The 7,823-nt window shown below is 36.0% G+C and overlaps 1 long non-coding RNA gene across 2 annotated transcripts; it reads left to right on the forward strand.

The window, feature by feature from the left end:
* The first annotated feature begins 2,863 nt into the window (after positions 1–2,863).
* On the forward strand, positions 2,864–7,598 carry LOC106036534 (uncharacterized). 2 transcript variants are annotated; one of them, XR_010829523.1, is made up of 4 exons: positions 2,864–3,109; positions 4,302–4,419; positions 5,284–5,475; positions 5,571–7,598. It is a non-coding gene; the product is annotated as an uncharacterized lncRNA (long non-coding RNA). The 2 variants fall into 2 exon arrangements; XR_010829522.1 differs by having other exon boundaries at positions 2,876–3,109; positions 4,396–4,419.
* The last annotated feature ends 225 nt before the right edge of the window (positions 7,599–7,823 follow it).

Consider the following 7,823-nt stretch of genomic DNA (forward strand, 5'->3'; position numbering starts at 1 on the left):
TTAGAATGACAGCCAAACACTGATTTGTTAGATGTGTTGTTTCATTCTTGCTCACTGGACTGAAGTCAATGAATAAGTTTCTTTTAGAATTACTGATTCAACAGCTGTAGCTTTCTCTTCTGAGAAGGCTAAGGTCTTCGTGAGGACACTGTGCAGTAATATCATGACAAATCTTTTACAAGGTTTATTTAGTGAGGTTCATATCTCTATATTGATCAGACAGCAGTTTTTAAAATTGGAAAAAAATCATGAGTCCTCTTGTAGGTGAAGTTTCATTGACGTTATGTAGATATTTCTAGTTCTTCTAAGTACAGTGTTTTCTCTGAATTGGCTAGGGTATTTCAATTCACATTAAAATGAAAAAAATAGGCCCTTTAATCTCACACAGAATCACAGAACAGGTAAGGTATGTAGGGATGTCCAGAGGTCATCTAGACCAATATTCTTGCTGAAGTTGGGTTAACTAAAGCATGTAGCTCAGGGCTATATCCAGTTGAGCTTTGAATATCACCAAAGATGGAGCTTCCACAACATCTCTGGGCAACTTGTTCCAGAGTTTAATCTCTTTCACAATAAAGCAGTATTTTGCACACATAAATTTGAAGCCACGAGCTGTGTTGGTACTTCGCCATATGTGTATCATAGTGAGGTATGAAGTGAAGTGCTTCTCTATCCTATGCAAGACTGGGTCATTATGATTAGACCATAAAGGAGAAATAGGCTATTAACCATAAGGAGAAATAGGCTGCCTAGCACAGGACTGGAGATAGAATTCATGTCCCTGAGTCTACAAATGGGATCAGAAAACCCATGTCATGCTTTTGTCCCTCTCTTATTTAGTGAAGAAACACTCCTAAATATAGGTACCTATTTCTTTTATTGTGTAGACTGCCTTAGTCTTCTGTTCACTGTTCCACAGTGAATTTTTGAACTATTCAGAAGCTAAACAAAGAATCAGCCAACCTGCTATTCTCTAGATACAATAAAGAAGAAAAGGATAAGTGTATTTCAATTCTTTAATAGGTACCAACTCTTAAGTATAATCAAGTCTCTAGAAATGCCTTCCTGCAGCCTGAAGTTGTGTAAATTCCAGAAAACACATGGATTTCAGATGCTGCTGGAAAAAAATCCTGTTTTAGTTCTTGAAAACTATAAACTGACTAACACTGTCTGCTTTTGGCTCCTGTTGTATAGCGTCTTTTAAGATATATAGTGCATGTATCTAAGAACTAGGCACTATGTCCTTTCAGGAAAGACTATGAGATAGAATGAATAATTATGTAAATGCCAACTCTGAGGCAACCAGAGAATTTGTAGGTTATTCACCAGAGAATTTGCAGCTTTCTGCATCAACTGTTCATTCTATTAAGTAGCTATGTTATATCTGAGCTTATTCTGATTTGCAGTTGCAGTATCAGCCACTTTGTGTGACAAGTCTAGAGCAGGAAACACATATATTACACATACACACCCATACATATACACACAGTAAACAAAAACATACTCTGCATTTTAATGTTCTAATATGCTAATCCCAGTTTTATAGTAGTAAGTAATTGCCGGATTGCAAAAGGAAAATGTGATTAATGGTAAAACAACAAGCGGTGCTTTCTCTTTCAAAAGGAGAAGAAAGATTTGCTGATGCTTAAGTAGTGGTATTGATCAGTTTCAACTGGGAGAAAGAATGCTGCAGAACTCTTTCTCTCTCTGTTCTTTCTTTGGTCTTCTTATTGTAGGAGTTGTGATGTTCTTATGTCTTCTAATCTGTTGTGGCTCTAATTCTTCTAAAGCAGGTTTGAATCTCAAATGATAAGCAGAATTTACTTTCAGTTCTGTTCATACTTTTTGTTCTGGTGCTGGGCTTAGTACCAGCATGTCCATCATCTATGTTTAGAACAAGAAAGAAATAAAAATATTTTAATGCAGATTAAAGAGTTCTGCTGGGGATGGACACCATTGTCCTCATGGAAGAACTATTCCTGTTTCTGATTATGTCTTTTGTGTTTTCACTGTATAAGGATGTTTATGCATGTGGGATACATGTTCATTCATGTTCATTGCTCATTTCCTATTGCCCTAAAACAGTTCATCCCAGCTCTCAAGGTTGCATTTCTGTAATAATAACTTTTTTTTTTTTTTTAATGGCTGATGTTTATACCCTTGATGTCTCTGATATCATCTGTACTTCTATTCTCAAACCTTATCAACCATCTTGTTCTTGTACTCTTGGAGGCCACTACAAACACTGTCACTGTGACAATACCTATCAGGTCTACCCATACTTAGAGAAGCAAAGGCTTATAAGAAACAGACAGCTGTCTTTTTTTTTTTTTTTTTTTTCCCAGAATGAGCACCTGTTATGATATCAGGTTTTTAGCTGCACAAATTGAAATATTCTCATAGAAACATCAACCTTTTCAGAATGCCAGAACCTTAACTTTGCAATTAAGACGATTTGAACTGACAAGAATATCACTGGTATTAGTAGACCTCAGGAGATTCTATGAAAGTGATAAAAAGCACAGTAAGTAGCTTTCTATTCTTTTAACTGTTATGAAAGCACTGAAATAAATCTTTAATGTGTGTCTAATCCCTGTTATACCTGTTCCATTAAGATGATGTAACTTTTTTAGTAGAGAGACCCACCTAACTATGAAAACATGCTTCACTGAAATAACTTGGGTATTCTTAAAGCTACTTGGCTACTTTTTTTTTTTTTTTCCTTTTTTCTTTTGATAAGGAAAATGGATCATTTAGATAACTGTCCTGGTTCCAGTTAGGACAGAGTTAATTTTTCCTCATAGTAGCTGGTAGGGTGCTATGTTTTGGATTAGGATGAGAAAAGCGCTGATAACATGCTGATGTTTTAATTGTTGCAGAGCAGTGTTTACACCAGGCCAAGGACTTTTCAGCTTCTCGCTCTGTCCTGCCAGCGAGCAGGCTAGGGGTGCAGCAGGAGCTGGGAGGGGACAGACCCAGGACAGCTGACCCAAACTGGCCAAAGGGGTATTCCATACCATCTGACGTCATGCTAAACAATATATAGGGGTGGCTGGCCGGGGTGGGGGGCCGGCTGCTCGGGGATAGGCTGGGCATCGGTCAGCGGGTGGTGAGCAATTGCATTGTGCATCACTTGTTTCTTACACATTATTATTATTAATACTATTATCATTATCACTATTATTATTATTGTTATTATTATATTCCTGTCTTAATAAACTGTCTTTATCTCAACTCCCAGGCTTCACTTTCCCGTTTCTCTCCCCCATCCCAGAGAGGGATGGGGGAGGGTGAGCAAACGGCTGTGTGGTGTTTAGCTGCCAGACAGGTTAAACCACAACAATAACTAACTACATTATGTATTTGAAAATAAAACAGGCATCTAAAAATAATTAAAGGCTTGCTTGGCTTTGACAAATTGGTGTTATTTGATGTCAGGTGAAAGATTTCAGGAAAATAACAGATTTCTTCTACCAAGAGTTTTAACAAGATAACATCAAAAATGCCAAGACTGAATATCTATGGCTGGTATTAGATAGGAGAGCAATATTGATGTTGTAATGCATTTAGTTAACATTTTGGTTTTCTGAACACTGATCAAGATAAAACAACATGACATTTTAAAATCTAAGAACAGCAGTACTTAAGGAAATGGAAAAATTAGGGCTCCAAAAAATAAAAGACAATACAAAAGAACAAAGCAGGGGTCAAGACAGAAACTTGATTAAAAAAAAAAAAAAAAGTTAAAGCTGGTAATGCAAGACTAGAAGGTAGAAGAGAATTTATACATAAAGATGTAGAAATATTAAACTCTTCTGGCATGGCTAGAGGTAGAGTGCGTGTGTGTGGGAGTGTGGATCCAGATATGCAGTGAAGGAAATCAGTACTTCTACAGGATATTTAATGTTAAGAATTGTATAGTAAATATGAAATTCTTTAACCCTAGTGCCCTTATAATGTAATTATATTCCATGTTCCAGTGGAATGCTACCCAACATAAAAAATGTGTTTTTTAAAGGCTGTATTTATTGAAATGAATTCTTATAAGAATTATATAATAAACCTACAACCTTATAAGAGTTACAAATGTCATGGTTAAGAATATTTTAAATAAACAGAATTCTTTCTATCAGTTGCCAAGACCTGTAATAATTTCAAAAATTACTGAAAAATATCCTGCTCAGAACTGATACTTCTGATTCTTAGAGAATAAAGCTAATCTATCTTTTATTCCTACCTGAAAAAAAAAAGAAAAAAAAGAAAAAAAAAAAGCCTTAATATCTTTGTTTTCTTCATTTTAGGAGTAGAAATGCATCTTTAGCCTTGATATTTGTTCTTCTCTTCAAAGATAAACAGCTAATTTTCTGTTTCCTGTTTTCTTCTTGGTATTACTAGGTACTGCTCAAAAGGTCTTCCAAGGTAAACAATATGTGCACAATGAATTGCCTTATATTAGTCTTGGTCACTTTACCCTGATGTAAAATCCCACTGAACTTAAAGAAACAGTATGAGAGCAATTGTGTAAGTAGGACTGGCAGGAAGAAGTAATGCATCTTATTCAAACTGTACCCATTTGGGTAAGAATTTTATCTTTTCAAGTAACTTTCAGGGAGAAGGGAGGCAAGTTCAAACCTTATGAAGTAGCATGTATTAATCTTCTCCAGTTAAAAACCATTATGTTTTGATTGGCATATACCTTGGAGCTTACAACTTTTTTTTTTTTTTTTTTCTTTTTTCTTTTTTTTTTTTTTTTCCTGCAGATGCTCTATTAAAAACCAATTAACTTTCAGTATAGTCAGGTATTTAGCTTATCAGTTATGCAGTGAAAAATGTTGGGGGTAATAGCAATGACAAACAGGCTTACCAACTAATAAACTAATTAATTTGAAAGTCTTTCATGTTTAATAAAAATTATGCATAATATCAGCTATTTAAGGCCTGGTGATAAATATACCTGTGGAAAAGCCTTTGGGAAGGTTTAGCCTGAAATATGTTCAGAAGGCAGTTGAAAGATACAAGGATGCTATGATACAAAATATTTTGGCCTCCTGCTTCTTATTTAACCTTCTTTGGAGGTTAATAGAAAAATCTAGGAAGAGAAAATGATTTAATTTAGGGTTCATTAATAAACAACCTTTTCAATGATGTCAGAAAAACTGGCATTACAGAAGAGACCTGCACCTGTAACTGGGGAGTATTTAATTTCCTGGTAATTCCAGAGTAGATTAATACTTGTCTGTATTTATTTAAAAACATGATAGACTTTTACCTGTTGCTTCCTAGGCAGCCAACTTTTGGGCATAACTGGCTAACTAGCAGGAGGTGCAGGGTGTCTTCTGCAGGAAGAGGTCAAGAACTAATAATCACAGCCAGGTCCAGATGAGTTGGAAACAGACGGAAGCAGCCCACTGCAGACCAAAACTTCAACCAGTCTAAGGACCATGTGGCACCACTTCTCAGACATCAGTGAGAAAGGTCTGTAGCTGCAGGATGTAGGAACCTTCACAGGAAATATGCAAGGAGATGTGAATTATTATTATTATTTTTATTTTTATTTTTATTTTTTTCAGAAACCAAAGGAAGAAGCGCAGGAGATAGTGGAAGGAGATATTGCTGGGAATAGAGCTGGAGATGTGCTCTTGGAAGACATGTAGTACTACAAGAGATCTGAGGGACTGTGGAGCCATAATACCCCTGTGGCCTTGCAGACTAAGGCAGAGCTGACTGCTGAAACTGTGGGAATGGAGACTTCCTAGGGGAAAGAAAGGTGTTGAACTGAAGTTGAGGCTGGAGACAAAAGCTGTTACCTTAGGTGACTGTAAGTTGTATGTCTATTTTTCCTCAGTGCCCAATTCAGTAATTAAAAGATTATGTTAACTGGCAATAAATCAAATAAAGTGAAATTCCCCAAGTCAAGGATGTTTTGTCCAGGACAGTAATGGAAGTGGAATTGTAACCTATGTATATTAAGTTCACTATCTTCTTTTGCATGTTGACTAAGCCATATTAAATTTGCAAAACATCTTTACATATATTTCTTCATTGTGGTATTCTCTAAACTGTTTGGACTGACGATGGTTTCTGGAAGTACTTTTTCTTTTTGTCTCTGGTTCGTAAAATGACCATGTAAGAATTTATAGAAGATATATGTATACAAATAGGTATGGTTAGTGGAACATTTGAACATGCTTTGCTGAACTTGAGTGTCTTTCACAGTCTAAAGACCAGAAATATAGCCTGTGTGCCTTGACTGCCTAAGTTCACTGGGAACACAATGCTTGGACAGGCAAATGCAAGTCAGGCAACTGAAGCAGAAAATATTATCCTGAGCTGTCAATCCAGCCTGTCTTTAGGTTTCCTCTTTCAGAGGCTGAATGGATAGCTAACCGCCGTATTAATCACTGCTCCAAATTTCCCTTTAGATTCCTGGTTATTAAAAGAAACTGTATAGGATTTTTCGATTACCTTAGCAGAGACAGGGAGTAGTGACAATTAAGCTAGCTGATAAATTTACCAGCCAGCAGGTGTGTGGCTAACCAATTGCTGCTGTAAAAGCAACAGGTTCATGGGGAAGGAAATGTGGTTTACAGATTAGCTGAGAGTAGTAGAAGCTTTTCTTGTTACTTAAGCTAACTTGTGAGTTATTCTTCATTTCAGAAAAGGATCTAAAACAAACACTAGAGTACAGAGAAAGGTGCCTACATCTAGCCACTGGGAAATGTAATTATGGCTTACTGAATATTTTCCATCTGTTTTAGTTATAAAGAATGGTTTCAGATATCTGCTCTCCCAAAAAGTGCATCTGTCAAACTACTGAGAGAAATTAAATGACAGAGGTATCTATGCTCTGAAGCATTTTAAAGTATAGCTTAGTATAGTTTGCAAATACCTCTTTTTCAAGGGGCTGTTGCTCAATCCATAATTTATAAAAAATTCAAAGCTCACTGATGAGGACTGGAGCATGACTTTTTTAGGATACTCACATGAGAGAGAGGTCTTGACTTTGTTTTCTATTCCTAAGAATTTTTATGCATCTCTCTGATTTTAAAGTACATAGAAGATATCCAGAACAGAGAGGAGATCATAAAACTGTCTTAACTGAAGGGACCAGAACCATTTCATTGCCTTAGCTTATAAAGTATTTCAACCACTGAGTTGTTACAGTCTTGCGGGTATAAATGCTAGATGCTGTGATTAGCAGGGAACTTAATGCTTTGATGAGTGATAGGCAGTTGCATTGGGTTTTAGTTGCTGTGGGACCTCAACAGAAAATCCTGTATTAGTCTTGGACATGTCTGTGTGCATACTTTGTGCAGGCTTTGAATACAGTAGACATTCAAGAGTACCAATAAAATAAAATAAAAATGAAATAATAAAAGAGTAAGAACAGTATAGCTTCATCATAAACAATTACAAGAATATTTATTCACTCATTTTACTGCTTAGCCCAAGTTGCCACATGGCCTCAGAAGACCTGACAGTAGCCTCTGAAATACTCTCAAGGTTACTGCAAAGAACATTTTCATATACTTTGAAAGAACAAGCTAGAGGGATGAGGGAGCCCCTTTTTCACTGTTTGGAAAATACAAAGTCTGGGCACAGATTTAACATTTCATAACATATAACTTTTAATTCTCAATCTACCAATAAATAAATAAATAAAAATAATGCAAGGATTGCTTATAGTGTAGCTACAACTATCCTCTTGATTATGATAGGTCAAAGTGTGTTTAGGTTTCATGCCTAAACATATCCAATATACACACATACATCACCTCTTCCATGGACAGTTTTTTCCTATTTCTCTCCTAATACTTCTGTCC

Source organism: Anser cygnoides, chromosome 2, assembly GCF_040182565.1.
Source record: "Anser cygnoides isolate HZ-2024a breed goose chromosome 2, Taihu_goose_T2T_genome, whole genome shotgun sequence".
Classification (NCBI taxonomy): domain Eukaryota; kingdom Metazoa; phylum Chordata; class Aves; order Anseriformes; family Anatidae; genus Anser; species Anser cygnoides.